A 14,544-nucleotide genomic window follows, 5' to 3' on the forward strand; every position below is an offset into this window, starting at 1 on the left:
AGACTGTAGTTAATACCCCACTGAGAGAGGACGCCCTCAGGGTGTTTAATGCCCCCTAGGAGAGGGGGAGACCGAGAGAGAGGGAGAAGGAGAATACCCTCACCAGCCTGTAACACCCAGTGGACTGAATTTCTTACCCATGAAGGAGAGAGCAGACCTCTGGGGTCTGTAATATCCGATTGGCTCTTGAAACCCCCAGGAGCGAGGCCGGGCACGGCGGCTCACGCCTGTAATCCCAGCACTTTGGGAGGCTGAGGCAGGTGGATCACAAGGTCAAGAGATCGAGACCATCCTGGTCAACATGGTGAAACCCCGTCTCTACTAAAAACACAAAAAATTAGCTGGGCATGGTGGCGCGTGCCTGTAATCCCAGCTACTCAGGAGGCTGAGGCAGGAGAATTGCCTGAACCCAGGAGGCGGAGCGAAACTCCGTCTCAAAAAAAAAAAAAAAGAAAGAAAGAGAGAAACGCCCGAGAGCAAGAAGACCCCTCCGTGAAGGCTGTTGGCTCTCTCGAGATTGCTTTTAGCAAAGATGCCTCCTAGTGCAGCTGAAAGCACTAAAGGTGACAGAGGGTGAAACCAGGAGCCCCCCATCCCAAAATTCCATCTCCCTAACTCCGTCCCCACAACTGCAGCCCTCTCGGAACCACGAGAGAAAAGGGGAGGTGGGGAGACTCGGGTGGGGGAAGTTAAATGGGGCCCAGTCCCAGCATGACAATAGGCACGACAATGACTATTTAATGGTATTTGCCAGACGCCGGTCACCGGCCTAAACTCTACACACAGATTAACTCAAGCAATTCTCACGGCACAACTCTAAGAGGTAAGTGCTGTTCTAAGCTTCACCCCCACTTTACTGATGAGGAAACTGAGACACAGAATCACTTGCTGACTGTCATGGCTAGTTATTGTTGGAAGGGGACCTGGTGCCAGGTAGCCTGGCCACCGGGTCTGTGTTCTTAACCAGCAGGCTGCCCTGCCTACCCGGCTCTGCGTCCTCCCAGACCAGGGCCCACCCTACCACTGTGTCCTCCGCTCAGTATGACCACCCGCCGCCCCGATCCCCAGGGCTCGAGGCTCCCTGTGGGCAGGGCCTGTGCCTGATTCCTCTCTGGGTTCCAGTTGAGGGCAAAGCCTGGCCCAGGAAGGAGGTAGGGAGGGAGGGAGAGGGGAGGAGGGAGGCTGAGAGAGGACATTAAAGAGCAGGGAGGGAGGCAGGGAGAAGCCGGGCAGCGAGGGGCTGGGGAGAAGGGCAGGGAGTCCCAGGAGAGCTGGGGGGGCTGGAACTGAGCCAAGCCACACCTCCGTGGATGTTGGGGAGAGCAGAGGGAATGAATGGGGGAGTCCCGTCAGCTGGAAGAGGGGTGCAAACAGACAGCATAGCCACGGCTCCCCCACCCCACCCCCTATACTGGGTGGGAGAGGATGGACCGAGAGGGGCCTGGGAGGTGGAAGGATGAAGGCCTGGGCAGACGGACAGACAGACAGACAGACTTGGGGCTGGGGCAGGAGGGACAGCCAGCCAGCAAGGGAGAGTGGCCAGGAGGGAGGGGAGGACGGACAGAGGGCGTCTGCAGAATTGGTGGGCAGATGGACGGAGGGACAGCCGTGCAGCGTGGCCGGCGGGGCCAGGGCCAGGCCGAGGGCGCGCGGTGGCAGCCGGCTCAGGGAGGCGGAGGCTGAGCGAGCGGTGGTGTTTGTGGAGCTGTCGGCTGCGGTGGAATTATGAAAAATAGCAGGCATCGGAGCCGGCCTTCAGCTTCGATTAGGGGAGATGGGACATGACAGGTGCGATCAATACGCAGCCGTTCTATAAAGTGTCAAGTAATGAATCAATTTCGACTAAATTTTCCATTTTTCAGAGGCCGTTCTCCGAGAGAAGAATATCCTCTTTTGTAAAGATATTATTATCGATTTCGGCGGCAATTTGACATCAGGGGTAGTTAATTCCACTCAGAATAAAATTGAAAACACTTGAGAGAGAAAAGAGAGAGGCGAAGAGTGAGACAGAGAGGGAGAGAGGGGGAGGGAGGGAGGGGCCGGGAGAGAGAGATGGATGGACAGAGAGACAGAGACAGAGAGGAAGAGACAGAGAGATGGGAGAGAGAGGAGAGATGCAGAGACACAGAGAAACTTGGAGACTGCAAAGCCTTGAGTTACAGAGAGAGACAGGGACTGACAGAGATATTCAGAGAGACTCAGAACAGACAGAGACACCCTAAGACAGGGCGCCGGAGAGACAAACCGAGAGTGGCTCAGAGAGAAAACCCCAGATGTTACTAACTGGCTACGGAGGACCAAGGAAATGGACAAAGATAATTCCGAGAAAAAGACAGATGGAGGAGGGGGCAGGAGAACTGATGACAGACGACAGACAGACCCACAGAAGTGAGAGGCCAAGAAACAGGAACTCAGGGAATCTGGGAGAGAGGATTGAGGGGTATGGGGAGCATAAGCAACAGAGAAAAGTGAACCTGGGAGAGGAGAGGAGAGGGACCCAGAGGCAGAGAGGCTTCCGGAAGTAGAGAGGAAGGGGCAAGGGTGCCAGGAGAAGGGCAGAGGCTTGGGCTGAGGGCAGATCTGGATATGGGAGTTTGGGGAGACCCTCCTGCCCTACCTATGCTGTCCCCAAAGTCAGCTGCCCTGAATGGGCAGATGCTTGGTGTGTGCGTGTGTGTGTGTGTGTGTGTGTGTCCCTGAATTGTGGATGCATGTGTGTCTGTGTTGGTGTCTGTGTGTGTCCTTGTGTGTTGACTGAATCCCATATTCCATTATGTTTGTATTTCCTGGAGACACAAACACACACATCTGTGTGTGTCCCTGTTCATGTGCCTGCACATGCTGTGGGTCCCTGGTCTCCCAGCCCCATGGGTCTCAGCAGCAGGTGATGGTGACAACATTTCTGGTTAGTGCTTGTCAGTCCCCAGCTGAAATCTCCATTTATCCTGGAGCAGCCCACAGGCTGCCTGGGAGGAGGAAAGAGAAGGCAGGTAGAGGCTAGGACCCCTGTGTTCTGAGAGAGATGGCGGCCCCAGACCTGGACCCCTGGGTCTGAGGGAGGAGGGGCTGGGGACCTGTAATCCTGGGTCTGAGGGAGGAGGGTCAGATCCTGGACCCCTAGGTCTGAGGGAGGAGGGGTTGGGGGCCTGGGCTCCTGGGTGTGAGGGAGGAGGGGCTGGGGACCTGTACTCCTGGGTCTGAGGGAGGAGGGACTGGGGGCCTGGGCTCCTGGGTCTGAGGGAGGAGGGGCTGGGGACCTGTAATCCTGGGTCTGAGGGAGGAGGGTCAGATCCTGGACCCCTAGGTCTGAGGGAGGAGGGGTTGGGGGCCTGGGCTCCTGGGTGTGAGGGAGGAGGGGCTGGGGACCTGTACTCCTGGGTCTGAGGGAGGAGGGACTGGGGGCCTGGGCTCCTGGGTGTGAGAGAGGAGGAGGTAGGGACCTGTACTCCTGGGTCTGAGGGAGGAGGGGCTGGGGGCCTGGACTCCTGGGTCTGAGGGAGGAGGGGCTGGGGACCTGTAATCCTGGGTCTGAGGGAGGAGGGTCAGATCCTGGACCCCTAGGTCTGAGGGAGGAGGGGTTGGGGGCCTGGGCTCCTGGGTGTGAGGGAGGAGGGGCTGGGGACCTGTACTCCTGGGTCTGAGGGAGGAGGGACTGGGGGCCTGGGCTCCTGGGTGTGAGAGAGGAGGAGGTAGGGACCTGTACTCCTGGGTCTGAGGGAGGAGGGGCTGGGGGCCTGGACTCCTGGGTCTGAGGGAGGAGGGGCTGGGGACCTGTAATCCTGGGTCTGAGGGAGGAGGGTCAGATCCTGGACCCCTAGGTCTGAGGGAGGAGGGGTTGGGGGCCTGGGCTCCTGGGTGTGAGGGAGGAGGGGCTGGGGACCTGTACTCCTGGGTCTGAGGGAGGAGGGACTGGGGGCCTGGGCTCCTGGGTGTGAGAGAGGAGGAGGTAGGGACCTGTACTCCTGGGTCTGAGGGAGGAGGGGCTGGGGGCCTGGACTCCTGGGTCTGAGGGAGGAGGGGTTGGGGGCCTGGGCTCCTGGGTCTGAGGGAGGAGGGGTAGGGACCTGGACTCCTGGGTCTGAGGGAGGAGGGGCTTGGGCCTGGACACGCAATGGGCAGGATGGTCCTCAGACAAGTAACAGGGCTGGCTGGGAAGCCCCTGCGCCATCACTGGCCTCCCCTCCAGAAAAGCCTGTACCTGCTGCCCCCTAGTGGATATGGATATTAGGCCAGACCAGGGACCAGGAACTGAGGTCAAGAAGGGAAGCCAGAGGCACTGACCCAAGGGGGAGCAGAGACAGGGGAAAGGGGGAGAGAGAGGAGGGAAGAGAGAAGGATGGAGATGTATGGACAGACAGGCAACTACAGACAGGGACAGAAATGAATAGAGAAGTGGGCCAGTGTCTGGCCGACAGAGGAGTGAAGGCTCAAACCTTGGTAGAGAAGAGAGAGATGGGCGTGATTTTAGGGCTAGAACTGGAGGGGATCAGGGAAAGACCGAGGACAGAGCGGGGTCTGCAGCAGACAGCAGGCAGGGGGTGAGGGCAACAGAGAGACTCTTGGACAGGCAGAGGCTGGGCTGGCAAGACCTGGGTAGAGACAGTGCAAGAGACAGGACGGGAACCATGTGGACAGATGGACAGCAACTGAGGGATGGGGGCTAGGTCTAAAGGAGGGAGAGAACCCAGAGAACAGGCAGCAGGAGGACAGGTGGAGAGGGACAAAGGCAGGCACTCATGGAGAGACAGACGGAAGAGGAGGGAACGGTGGACACACCCAGAAGAAAGAGGTGGACAGAGACAGGTGGACACAGAGAGAGGGAGGGATGGGGAGAAATCAGGGCCCCCCAAGGCAAGTGGACATCCTGAGATGAAGGAGATGAAGCAGAGAGTGCTATGTGGGGGGAGACAGGTGCCAGGCGGGGGTTCCAGGCTGAGGGGCTCCCTATGGCAATGCTTAGGAGGGTTGCTGGGGAATGGGCTCCCTTGGCCTGGGTCTCTGCCCGCCACCCCCTCCCAGTCCTCCCCCCCACCCGGCGGGCTGCCCGGCGGAGGCGACAGATTGAGCGATGAGACGCATTACGCACTTAATCCGCCTGATTGAATGTTTTGCTTTCGCCCAAATTGAAACATTAAACAACACGGGACGAGAAGAGGCGGCCGCAAATCACTCATGAAAGATTCATCTTCTCCCAGCCAGCCGCCACCGCCTGCCTCGGATGCTGCCCGCCCCAGCTGGGCCTCAGGGTGGGGGCGGGGGTGGGGGCGGGGCAGCACCCCTGCCCACTCTGGGGGGCCCCCACCCTAGTGGTCTGGGGAAGTTCTTCCCACTCTCTGGCCTCAATCCTACAGGTGGTCTCAGAGACGAGAATCCTGCATCCCTGGGCCTTCCCCAGACAGCATGACCTTGGCCCTGTCCCTGCCGCTCTCTGGACGGGGAGCCCTCCGTGCCTTCTGTGGGGCCCATCTCTCCAGCCACCTTCCTGGACCAGCCCTGACCTTTGGGACATGTTAGGAGCTGCTCAGAATTGGGGGATAAGGTCTGGGAGCCTCCTCCCTGGGCAGTAGGCCTTTCTGGGTTCTGGATCCAAGAGAGGGGATGGTGGCCACTGTGTCAGGATAAGTGCAAACGGGCAGACGGGAGTGTGTTCCCTGCCACTCAGGAGTTCAGTGTGTCTGTGTGTCTGCCTGCATACATGATTGTGGCTCTTCTGTCTCACTCTGCCCACGTCGGAGTAACGAGCTTTGTGATTGTCCCTGTGTCGCTACGCTCAGGCCTCGGTGACCCTGCGTGTGATGGTAACTCTGTGAGCCTGCAGGTGTGGGTGTCTATCTGCCTGACTGTGTCTGGCACTTGATGTGCTTCCTGCGGGCAGCATTTTTGTGTGGTGTGTGTCTGTGTCGTGGTGACTCTCAGGGTGTGGCTGTGCGTAACTCCGGTGTGTAAGTCTGTTGGTGACAGGGGCCGTGTGTGTCTGTCTGCAGGTCTATGTGGAATTACTTCTGTGTCTGAGTCTGTTTAGTACATCCGAAGGTCTCTGTGCCTCTTTCAGCCTCCATCTCTGTGCCTCTTTCAGCCTCCATCTCTGTGCCTCTTTCAGCCTCCATCTCTGTCTTTGGCTGAGGGGGCGCCTGCTGGGGCCACTAGAGGAAAGCCAGGGTGCAGAGAAGCTGGGGAGAGAGGAGGAGAGAAAGACGAGAGACAGGACAGCGGCGCCTGAGAACCAGGGAGCAGGGAGCAGGCGCGAGGGAGCTGGGGGGGCATCGTGGGCGCCACGGCTGGAGCGGGTGATCAATATTCGATTTAGGTTTTAATTCCGGGGCTTTCGGAGCCTGTCAGCCCTGATGTATGAGCTCACACCAGGGCCGCCCAGCCAGCCGCCCCACCAGTGCCCATGGCCTGGTGGCCTGTCCTGGCCCTGGCTCCCTGGCCCTGCTGGTGCTGGGCTGTGGGAGAGGGGGAAGGGGAAAGGGGCCCAGTTAACTTGAGCTTGGTCCCTGCCCACCCAGTGCACCTGCAGCCCCCTGCTCCTGCCTCCCCTGCCCAGAAAGGGGGCCCCCAGAGGTTCTAAAACACTGGCTCAGGGACACCTGGTCAGGTCCCACGGCCTGCCCATCCACATGGACCACATGTTCAGACACACATAGCTCTGGGCACATACATACCTGTGCCCATGCAAACCCTCACACACACTCTGGGTTCAAACACACATGTGCACAAACTGCCATGCATCTCCTGACATACATGTGTGTCCACACAACCCCAACACACATGCAGACACATAAAGGCACCACGAATGGGAGGTAGGAACCCTGGGGACACAGCCTTCTGGCCAGAAGTCGAGGCAGACACAAACTCAGAGACAGGCTGACAGTGAGAGATGGGAGAGGCAGAGCAGTGAAGAGCTCAGAGAGGAGCTTGAGAGTGGGGACAGAGGTGGAGAGCCCCGGAGGGGAGGCTGGAGGCCACAGGGCGGAGCAGTGGACAGGGCTCAGGAGTGAGGGGGATGGGAGCCCCCCCAAACCCTGTCTCTCTCTCAGGAAGATGGATCCACCGCCCTCCCTGATGACAATGCTGTCTGCGCAAACTTTAATTAACACTTTGAGTTAATTAGTTCGAGATCATTTAGGAGTAAAATGTTTTTATTAGGGAGGCTGCGAGCCTGTTGATGGATGGGGCGCGATTCGCTCTTCCGCCTGCGGGGACAGCCGGTAAACAGAAATCAATCAGGGCCTCCCAACCCAGCCCCCCCAGAGTCAAGCTCCCGGCCTAGGGCCCATGAGTGGAGGCTCCCAGCCTCCTCTTTCCCCAGGCCCTAGATTACAGGCCCAGCCCCTCCTCCCTGAGACCTAGGAGTCTCAAACCACAGCTTCCTCGTGCCCAGAGGACCCAGGAGTCCTGGCTCCCAGCCCATCCTCCATTAGGCCTAGGAATCCAGGTCCCCAGCAATCTCCTCCCTCAGACCCGGCAGTCCAGGCCCCCAGCGGCCTCCTCCCTCAGACCCGGCAGTCCAGGCCCCCAGCGGCCTCCTCCCTCAGGCCCAGGAGTCCAGGCCCCCAGCCCCTCCTCCCTCAGATCCAGGAGTCCAGACTCCCCCCATCCCCCGCAGCCTCTTCCTTCAGACCCAGGAGTCCTGGCCTCCAGCCCCTCCCTCCTCCCTCAGACCCAGAAGTCCAGCCACCCCGCAGCTTCCTCCCTCAGACTCAGGAGTCCAGGCCCCCATCCCCTCCTGGTCCCAGCTTGGTCCGGAATCCACTTATGTCGCAGGCTCGGCTTGCGGGCTCCCACCTCTGGCCTCCCTTGGATGCGTGAAAACCCTGCCTGGTCCTCCAGGGCAGCCGCCCCCTCCCACCCGCGCCGGACTCCTGGGCCCAGCACTAGGGTCGGATTCACACTTTGGGGGCTCCCTCGGCGGCAGCTCAAACCCTCCCCTTCACTCCCTCCGGGGACCCTGACTCCGCAGGCCCGGAACTTTCTCCTCGCCTCCCCTCAGCGTCTCTGCGCGACTGTCTCGTCTGCACTCGGCCGAGAGACTTCTCGGGCGCCCCCCTCCCCCGCGGTGACGGCTTCATCAGGTGTCCGCGCGGGCGGAGGAGGGGCGAGGCCTGGCGGGCGCGGGAAGGGAGCCCGGGGGCGGAGGGGCGGGGGTTCCGGGGCCGATAAATCTTCATCAGGCGGCGGCGGGGGGGCCATTAGGCGCTAATGGGAAGATGGAGGGGCCTGTCGGCCGCGCGGGCCGGGCCTCATTTGTCCTGCTTCCCGCTCCATTGGCCGCCGCCCCCGCCCCGCCCCTCCCCCGCCGCCGCGCGCCCCATTTCCGCCTCAGACCTTTGGAGGGTACTTGGGGGGCTCCCGGTGGATGCTGAAGAAAGAGGCCACTGGAAGACTTGGGCAGAGTTAGGAAAGGGGCCGGAGGGGAAGGAGGTTCGGGCGCAGAGCTAATTTAGAACGTGGGCGGCTCAGCTAGAACGCAGGCGGGGTGCGCTGGAGAACGCGGCGGGGAGGGCTCGGAGCGCGAGAAACTGAATACAAGTCCGAAAAGGAACGGAGAACGCGGGGTGGGGGGTGCCGTCGGGGACGCGAGCGGGGACCTGGAAGATGGGAGTGGTGGGGACTGGAATGAGGCGGGAGCCGCAGGGAGAGGGTGCAGGGTTGGAATTAGGGGAGGGGGTCGGATCGCTGGTCCCGGCCTCCAAGGGCGGGGGTCCGGGAAGGCGAGCGGGCCGCATTCCCCGAGGCAGAGAGTGCGGCCCCCGCCCCTCGCCACCGCCGCCGCCAGCTCCCGGACTCGCGCCCCCCGCGCGTCCACTCTGATTTCTTGGCCCATTTTTCTTCCTCTCCTGTCACTCCGGCGCTCGCCCTCCCGCCGCCGGCCGCCCCGCCGCGCTCCGCTTCCCGCGGGAACCCCCGCTGCAGCCAGCCCGTGGGGCGCAGCCGGCTCCGCACAGCAGCAACCCACCCCCACCGTGCCTGGCCCCGCTCAGTCCCCAACAGGAACACCTATTCCCCCAAGTCGGTCACCCACAAATTGACCGTCCCCCCGAACGCCCCCAGGAGGGGCCCAGCCTTGGGGGACAGCACCAGGATTGGCTCCCCCAGCGCCGGGACTAGACGAGGACCACAGGACCCTAGTCTGAGATTCCCCTAAAGGAGGCATCTAGATACCCACAGAACAGGCCTGTGAACCCCTCCACTCCCTCCGAAGCACCCCCATGGACCGGAGACCCCTGGGATCGGATCTAGATATGGGCCTGGATCACCCCAGGCCGTGTGAGTGGCTACTCAGACTCACAAACAGAAGGTGGTAACCCAGCCTAGACCCAGGCACCCTAAAATGAGGATTCTGGGCCCCAGTTCCATTCACCCCCAAACAAGTCCTCCAACCCAAAACACTCAGAATAAGGGAAATGGACCTTAGCTCAGTTACCCCAAAATAAGCATGGGTAACTCCACAAGCCCCCCTAAACTAGGCATTTATTCCCCATACTGTCACCCCCAAATTAGACGTTGGGGCCCCAAATTTGGCACACTTAAACTAGGCTTTCCTCATTGAACCTCATCAGGACCCCAAGATGAACCACCCATGATCTAGAGAAATAGGCCCCAGCTGCTGTCACCCCACTCAGCATGTGACTCCATGCTAAACACATACAAACTAGAAAATGGGACTGAAAGACACCCCTAAACTGGGCAACCCAAACCTGACAACTGGATCCTCAGACTCAAGTCAAAATGAGAATCTGGACCCACCCAACCTGAGACTCTCCCAGACTAGACATCTGGCTCCCCAGACTCAGTTTCCACTAAACCAAGGAACCTCAGAAACACCCCAGCAAGTCACCTTAACACTAGTCATGTGACTCTAGCATCACCCCCAAACCTTGCATCCAGACCCAATCATTGGCCAGCATGTGGAAAACCAACTTTTTTTTTTTTTTAAGACAGGGCCTTGCTCTATTGCCCAGCCTGGAGCTGGAGTGGCATGATTTCGGCTTACTGTGGCCTCAACCTCCCAGGTTCAAGTGATCCTCCTGCCTCAGCCTCTCAAGTAACTGGGGCTACAGGCACGAGCCACCATCCCTGGTCAACAACCAGCTTTCGCAGCCCCCCAACTTGGCACCTCGAATTCCAGCATCACCTGCCCTTACAATACACATCTGAGCTTTCACCCCCACTCATAAGAGTTAGGAACCCCTGTAAGTTACCCCACAAACTCAGCATCTAGCATCCCAACCTCAGATACCTGCAAAGTTAGGAGGAGTCTGTGACACTGAAGCTCAGATCTCCAAACTATCCCTCTTGTCTCCAAACTCCAATTTCAGTCACTCTACACTGATCATTAGCACCCCATAGGCTGTTACCCTCAGAAGTAGGCAAGTCAAGAACCCCCAAATCAGGTGTGTGAAGCTGACCCTCAAGGTCAGTCTTCCTCATCCAAACACAGGGAAGCCCATAATCAAGAGAGACCCAAATATGGGATTTAGGGTGCCCACTTCAGACACCCTCATAGTAGGTTGAATGGTGGCCCCCCAAAAAGGTATGTCCACATCCTAACCCCAGAACCTGCTAATGTGACCTTATAGAAGAGTCTGCAATTAAATAAAGGCCCTTGAGATGGGGTCATCTGGGGTTGCCCAGGTGGGCCCTCAATCCACTGCTGAGGGACCTGATAAGACAAGAAGAAGCTGGACGTGGTGGTTTACGCCTGGAATCCCAGCACTTTGGGAGGCTGAGGCAGGAGGATCCCTTGAGCCCAGGAGTTGGAGGCCAGCCTGAGTAGCATACCAAGACCTCACCTCTACAAAAAATAAAATTAGCTGGGCAGCATGCCTTAGTCCCAGCTACTCGGGAGGCTGAGACGGGAGGATCACTTGAATCCGGGAGGTGGAGGTTGCAGTGAGCCGAGATGGCGCCATTGCATTGAAAAAAGAATACAGGCCCACAGTTTCACTCACCCCTAAATTAACCTTTAGGGCCTCCTGTCAGCAAAACCACAGTGAGTCACTCTCAAAATAGGCATTTGAGCTCCACAGCCAGTCACCCACACACTTTGCATATAGCTTCTCAGTCTCAGACGACCCCAAAACCAGGGCCTGGGGCACCCAGACTCAGTGACCCCAACACTAGGCAAGTGAGCTCCAAACCTCAGTCAGCCCTATGGTGATCAGTAGGACCCCCAGATCAACATGTGGACTGCCCATGTGGTCACCGCTAAACCTCAAAACCAGTCACCCTAGACTTGACACCTGAGTCTGTGAACTGACTGGCCTCAAACCTAACAGGTGAAATGCCACAGGAAGTCACTTCTAATCTAGACAGTTGACCCCCCCAACCCGTCATCACTAATGTGGGCGTCCGTAGCCCCCATCCCCAGCCTCAGTGATGAAGCCACACGGTGTTAGGGATGCCCAAACAGGAACAAGGGCTCACATGCACCCAGAACTGAGCAGGAGGAAATCTGGGCACCCCAAATTCAGGATCTTGAGCCCCAGCATCTGTCTTCTCAAAGTGAGAATCTGAGTCCTCAGTTTTAGTCACCCATAAACAATACACCCTTACCACCACAACCAACCATTTGCCCCCAAATGAGGTGTTTTTTTTGGAGATATGCTCTTGCTCTGTCGCCCAGGTTGGAGTGTAGTGGTACAATCATGGCTTCCTGCAGCCTCAAACTCCTGGGCTCAAGAGGTCCTCCCTTAACCTCTCAAGTAGCTGGAACTGCAGACTGCAGGCAGTTGCCACCGTGACCAGCTAATTTTTTTGTTTTTTGTTGTAGAGATGGGGTCTCGCTATGTTGCCGAGGCTGGTCTCGACCTCCTAGACTCGAGATCCTCCTATCTCGGTGGGACTAGCTTGGACTACAGGTATGCACCACCATGCCCAGCTAGTTGTTTTTTTTGTTCGTTTGTTTTGTTTTTTGAGATGGAGTTTCACTCTTGTTACCCAGGCTGGAGTGCAATGGCGCGAGCTCGGCTCACCGCAACCTCTGCCTCCTGGGTTCAGGCAATTCTCCTGCCTCAGTCTCCTGAGTAGCTGGGATTACAGGCACACGCCACCATGCCCAGCTAATTTTTTGTATTTTTAGTAGAGACGGGGTTTCACCATGTTGACCAGGATGGTCTCGATCTCTTGACCTCGTGATCCACCCGCCTTGGCCTCCCAAAGTCCTGGGATTACAGGCGTGAGCCACTGCGCCCGGCCCTTTGTTTGTTTTTTAAGATGGAGTTTTGCACTTGTTGCCCCAGGCTGGAGTGCAACGGTGTGATCTTGGCTCACCACAACCTCTGCCTTCTGGGTTCAAGCAATTCTCCTGCCTCAGCCTCTTGAATAGCTGAGATTACAGGCATGTGCCACCACACCCAACTAATTTTGTATTTTTAGTAGAGACGGGTTTCTCCATGTTGGCCAGGCTGTTCTTGAACTGGTGACCACAGGCGATCCGCCCACCTCAGCCTCCCAAAGTGCTGGGGTTACAGGTGTGAGCCACTCCACCCAGCTCAGACTAGGCTTTAGACCCACAGGATCCTCCTTTGTCCAAAAAAAGGGCAGCTGAGTCTCCAGAGCCAGAAACCCCAAGGTTACCTGTGCCCACAGTGACCCCTAGGCCAGGCATTAGAGCCCCAGTTTCCATCTTCCCCCAACTAGGGGTCTCTATCACTGCCACCCACAGGTATGGACGTGCTATAAAAACACTGGCCCTTCATGTCATAGCCATGATGCACCCCTCCAGTAGGCCTTGGGTCCTGGGACTCTGACCTCTTGACACCTTCGTTCCAAATGCCCACACTCCCAGCTTCAGTGACCCGCACACAAAGCTCCACACTGCTGGCCACACTCACTCAGAGACCCCACACCTGGGTTCAGGAAACCCTTGACTCAGTTATCCCAGGAACACTCAGGCACCAGCACTCTGGACTCTGCACCCCAAGCTAGAGGACTGAAGTGACAGCTCCTGTCACCCTAACCAAAACAGGTGCTCTTCAGCCTCATCCCTCCAGCTGCACAACTGTGCCCCAGTCTCTGTCCCCCAAACCAGGCAGCCTCTGCCCCCAGAACTGGGAAACTGTACCCCCATCTGTGTTACCCCAGTGCAGGGACTTGACTTCTGGTCTCATCACCACAAACTAGACCACTGATCCCAGTCTCGGCCTCCCTCAAATGGACAACTGAACCCCAGTCACTGTCAGCCCAAACTGGACAAAAGGACCCTAGACACTGTCACCCCAAACTAGAAAACAAGACCAGTAGTCTCTGTCACCCCATACATGACATGGATGAATCTGGCACATCAAGATAGACAAGACCTAAACTGTCACCACAAATTAGCAAGCTGATGAGCCCAGGAATTTGAGAGCAGTGTGGGCAACATAGTGGGACCCTGTCTCTAACCAATTAGCTGGGCATGGTGGCACATGCCTGTAGCTCCAGGAGGCCTAGGTGGGACCTGACCCCAGGGAGGTCAAGGCCGCAGCGAGCCATGATTGTGCCACCTCACTCCAGCTTGGGCAACAGAGTAAGACCCTGTCTCTAAAATAAAATAAAATAGGCTGGGCACGGTGGTCTGTTATCTGCTGCTCAGGAGGCTGAGGCAGTAGAACGGCTTGGACCCGGGAGGTGGAGGTTGCAGTGAGCCGAGATCACGCCACTGCACTACAGCCTGGGCGACAGAGCAAGACTCTGTCTCCAAAATAATTATAATAATAATCAAAATAAAATTACCTCTGCCTGGGCGCGGTGGCTCACGCCTGTAATCCCTGCACTTTGGGAGGCCAAGGCGGGTGGATCACCTGAGGTCAGGACTTTTAAGACCAGCCTGGCAAACTGGGAGAAACCCCCTCTCTACTAAAAATACAACAGATTAGCTGGGAGTGGTGGCACGTGCCTGTAATCCCAGCTACTCAGGAGGCTGAGGCAGGAGAATTTCTTGAACCCTGGAGGCAGAGGTTGCAGTGAGCTGAGATCACACCACTGCACTCCAGCCTGGGCAGCAAGAGCAAAACTCAATCTCAAAAAACAAAAATTACCTCACACGCATTAAAAGGGCCATTATCACAAGACAACCAGACCCCAGTCTCTGTCACCCCAGATATACCCAGGGACCCTAATCTCTGTCCCACAGAACTAGGCAACTGGACCCCCAGAGCCTATGAGCTCACATGTCCCCCCGGTCTCTGTTTTGTCCCTACAAACAAAACTATGAAACCAAACCCTCCATCTCTGTTACCCTGAATACATCGCCCTGGGACCCAGTCTCTCTCTCACAGTCCTGGACAACTGACCCCAGATGCTGCCACCCAAACAGGACAACTGTACATCTAGGCTCTGTCACCCCACATTGAGCAACACGTTGCATAAAATGTGAGCTCAGACCAGAGATCTGGGCCCACAGTCCTGTTAATCTCCATCCGGTGGACCAGACTCCATCCAGTCTGTCTCCAAACGAGGCAAGCTAACTTCCGTTCTGCGTCACCCTGTCATTTCACCCCACCCTGGACAGCCGATTCCTCATCTCTGTCATTACACACGAGGCAGCCAACCTCCTAG

The sequence above is a fragment of the Callithrix jacchus genome, chromosome 22 (genome assembly GCF_049354715.1).
Source record: "Callithrix jacchus isolate 240 chromosome 22, calJac240_pri, whole genome shotgun sequence".
NCBI classification, from domain to species: Eukaryota; Metazoa; Chordata; class Mammalia; order Primates; family Cebidae; genus Callithrix; species Callithrix jacchus.